The sequence below is a fragment of the Varroa destructor genome, unplaced genomic scaffold, assembly GCF_002443255.2.
Source record: "Varroa destructor unplaced genomic scaffold, Vdes_3.0 BEIS01000001.1, whole genome shotgun sequence".
Lineage (NCBI taxonomy): Eukaryota > Metazoa > Arthropoda > Arachnida > Mesostigmata > Varroidae > Varroa > Varroa destructor.
In genome coordinates this window covers 18,838,660-18,842,994 of record NW_019211454.1, presented here as the reverse complement: position 1 = coordinate 18,842,994, position 4,335 = coordinate 18,838,660, and the positions used below count along the sequence as shown (strand labels likewise).

The following is a 4,335-nucleotide window of genomic DNA, read 5'->3' as shown; positions in this document are numbered from 1 at the left end:
TTCAGATTTGTTCTTATTATCCGCTATACTTGCAAAAGTAATTATTGTCGTTAATCCAATCTACCATTCCATTGAGTGGGCGTTAAGCCATCGCCATGGTAGCCTAGTGCGGTAACACACGCTAATTTTTTGATGATTTTGAGCACAAATTAAATCAAGTAAATTTAGTCTTACCTAGCTGCTAATAGTTGCCACGTTTAAGGTATCGAACATGTTGCGACCGAAATCCCCTGACGTGTCGTCCTTATAGCTGTTTCGCTAGTACACGTCTTTTTTTTGGGTTGTTCATGATTCCTAGTAACCCTGTCAATATTTCGACCGGGCATTTGTCAGTGGTAGGAAATCTCTCATATTTTGCTTTTCGTTTAGGTAGCGCGCTCACGCTAACAACAATGATAGCAAGAGAGGATCAAAGAGAGGCTTAAAAGAGGCTCAAAGGATGCTAAAATAATATCAGTTTGTTAAATATCATTGCCTTTTCTTGACTCTGGATAATCCGATTGATAAGCTGATTTCCTGAACAACCTATCCGCCAGCGCATTTTTACATAAATAGCACGAAAACGCTTAGAAGTGTGTGCGCAGAAGGTAACCAACCCACTTTCATTTGACCTAGGGCCCGATAAGTAACGCATTGGTGAAAATGTGGGCGCGTTCCATTGTAGGCAAGAAAAGCAAGGTCTTATGGACATAATATATCGTCATATATAGAACAATGAAAATCATAAGCAAAGATTACAATTGACACTACGACAATGTTCGTTACTTTGATGCAACAACAGTGAATACGGTTACGGTATAGAAGTAAAGGGGTAATACTAAAGAGCGAAATAGACATATTAAACAAGCGAATAGCATTAGTGTGAGAAGTAGTTAGCATCGAATCTGATACGTACACAGAAAGTCGATGTCATGGAATGATCATATCAGGCGTTTGTTGTTTCCGACATCGGAGACGGTTCGGCGTAAAATGTCTGAACTGAATAACGCAGCGTAAACGGCGCTGATGGCAAACAGATGAATTAAGCATCAATATTTTCTAACAAGGATTACTCGAAAATATGATCAGTAGCTAGAAAGGTGCAACACTCATTCACGAGAGAACTATGGAAAATATGCGATAAAAGGTGACAGGCTGACACGTACAAGCCAAGATGACTCAACTGATAGCGCGAATAAACCCACACATAACATCAGGTAGTAATAACTAAATTAAGAGGATAGAATATTTAATGAAACAAGCAAGAACATTGAAAAATCTTATATAATTACTGTTTTCATTCATTAGCCATACGTGTATGCAATGTCTGAATTGTAACGTATTTGCCGATTAGTTGATATGAGGGCAGAAATTAGCGCAAGACTCGGTCAGCTAATTACTGAGACGTCTTTGGAACCTGGTGATGTAGAATTCCAGATATTTTAGCTTTTCCCTGTGGGCAATGTTCACCCATTTATCCGCTGCTGAGTGGGTCGCTTCCAGAGCACAGGACAAAGGTGATGTTGATTTAGAAAAAAGATAACTCTGAAGTGTTCATGAAAGTATGCAAGCAAGATGGTAAATAACTTTGGAAATGACATTTGTTGTAGCATACGGCATCGCTCATTTCCTATTGTGATGAAGATATATAATAATAGCAATAGCAGGCTTGGATTTTCTTGGAACTAGAAGCCGCGTCGTCTGGGTGACTAATACGTATCGTTTTATGTGAGCTACCATGGTACCCATAGTTAATAATAAACAAGTTGCAACGCTAACCCAAATCCCAGCGTTGGGGAAAAATCACTACTAGAGAGTCACAATCAAAAAAATAAGGAAGATAAAAAAATTCTTATTCAGGTTGGTAGCTGCTTGTGTGGTTTTTCATCCCGCTTCATAGATCTGTCGGAGAAACCTCAGATTGGTCTAGAAAGGGTTAGTCAGGTAGTGCTCTTAGCGAAGCAAGTTCTTTATGCAATATATAAACAGCGACGATTTTGAGGACTTATTGGTATAAATAAGATACTAAAAAATTTAAAACAGCGAATTAAGCGTCGTATGGGTGATTGCCTCGAAACGAAACAAAAAATAAAGTAACGTAAATTATCTTGTTTGGATCTTCACAGAGCATTCATCAACTGGAAGCTTTGCGTATTTATCGACATATGTGTGTGTATCCGGCTAGTACGCGCATAAGGCATAGATATCTCATCAGCAAGCCGTTCTCCTTCATAGCATGTCACCTTCAAATTCAGTCTTGGCTTCTTGCTGCTTTGTTTGTTCGTTCGTTTTAAATAATCGACACCGCGTAACGAACATCCGCCCTGACTGCCCTTTAATCTGCTATGTGCAGATTTCGTCAACCAAGTCTCAGTGAAGTCTGCACGCCACGAGTCCACGTTGGGCGACGCAATTGGATTTCCTAACCGATTCCGACACAACCTAATTTTCATATTTGCCTCTGCCGTACAAATATTTCTACTTGACTCACCCATCTGTCTGTCCCTGGCGAAGCTCGGCAGGTTCCTTGCCGGTTCCGTTCATGTCGTTCAGCACGCTCGTCGAACACACGGTTCTCGTTGCTGGCTGAAATTATGCTGCAAGAAGAGATTATGCGGAAGCGATATTGGTTGAAGAATGGTACATGACGATTGTGTAGCGCTTAATGGTTGAGGCAAAGTCGATGGCTTGCGTATTGCATAGTTTTACGGGAAACCTCTGGAACCTTCATAGGTGTTCCCGTTCTCTACTCCATATTTATATTCGGGTTTCCATAGGGAAGCGAAGGTACCCCCATACGATTTTCGATGTCAGATATGCAATGGGTTTGATTTACCAAGATAATCTACGGTAGCTGCTGTTGTGAGACAGAGCAAAGCGTAGGAATATACAGCGAAGACCAAGCCGCGCGTTAACAGGATGCATCTCGTATAATAGTCGTGCTTAGACACGTTTCGAATCCGGTTTGCAATAAAAAGCCGAACTGCCACCTGAAATCGAATTATAATAACTACCACTACAAAGTCTTTCAACGTATCAGTTGTCCCGATCCTATTTACCCAACCAACGCAGATACCACACTACCTAGCGAAATCAGTCGTTTAACAGAGGACTGACGAATAATAGGAATATACATAAATAAGGCTCTACGAAACGACACATAACACTGAAAGATTCGGCCTTTTCAGGGGTTCCTTAGTCATTGGTAGACCGTACTGTCAGTATATTCCACGGCAGTGTTTCCAGGGTCGTCGAGCAGCTCGCAGCTCATAATTCGACGTAAGCCAAAATGTTTTATATAGAAATTGTAAGCGGAAGTATGCAATACGTTGATTTAACTACGAAAAATTGTTAACTGTATTCGATGCGTTAGAGTACAAGTAAACCTGGCACGTGGACTGCTCTGTCTGCTTTGAATGTGGTGTACCGTAACGTGTTAAGCAGTCGTGTTTACAATATGCGCTAAATCATATACGGTACATTTAGCGGGTTCGTTAACCCTTCAGCTTTTGAATTTAGCGGGTTTGGCAAGTGGGAAAATCTGCTGTTAGATTTCTCGTTGAAATGGGAGTCACAATATACGAATTAACGCTAATAACGCAATATATACTTCATATTATTTGTATATAATATAATAGTAATGTAACATATTGCGTTTTTATGTAAGAATTAGTTTGTAGAAGTTATCATATGTTCCAGCTCAGTGTAGAGCGATTATTTTTATTATGAGGCGCAACAGCGGAGTCGTGACCAAGTTGTCCCCGCTAAAGCGTCCCGAATCCAGGTTTCGTCGGATACGACAATGTCGTGACAATGACGCAATATTAATGTAATATCTGTCTATCTGTTCATATGACGACCTCAATTGATATTGGTACAAATGTTCTACTGGTCACTTAGGTACGAGTTGCTAAGTATGTGTGTACTACTACAGATTTCAAATGCGTATTATCGGTCATAAGTCGCCGAAGGAACTGAGTCGAGTTCAGTAGCGGATAAAAATACATCGGAACGCACTATGTTATATGTTTTCGTTAGCAATTTTCATTCTTGACAAAAGCTAGCAAAGGAACACCCACTGAAAATGTCAGCTCGGATTCCAGAAGACGCGTGTAAATCTATAATTTGTCTTCTAGTTAATGATTGGTGGATAAAGTTGCTTGTCTCAAACAAAGTGGAAACGATTTCGCTCATGCATAAACATCTACCGTTGACTTTAATTACTCATTGATTTTTTCAAATATGCAGATCTAAGTTTATCTAAAATTTATGTAGTACCGATACATTCTTATCCCAGATGATATCTGGCGTAATGAATATGGATAGAAAAATACCTTTTAACACATGTTGGGTATT

At 39.9% G+C, this 4,335-nt stretch overlaps 1 protein-coding gene across 1 annotated transcript in view; it reads right to left on the bottom strand.

Moving 5' to 3' along the window:
* LOC111243123 (uncharacterized) overlaps nucleotides 1–3,466 on the bottom strand; it is a 37,190-nt gene extending 33,724 nt beyond the window's left edge. The window contains exons 1-2 of the mRNA XM_022788217.2: nucleotides 3,196–3,466; nucleotides 2,471–2,969 (exon numbers count right to left, since the gene is read on the bottom strand). The gene's annotated coding sequence lies outside the window, so the exon portion shown is untranslated. The remainder of the gene's footprint in view (nucleotides 1–2,470; nucleotides 2,970–3,195) is intronic.
* Nucleotides 3,467–4,335: the final 869 nt, after the last annotated feature.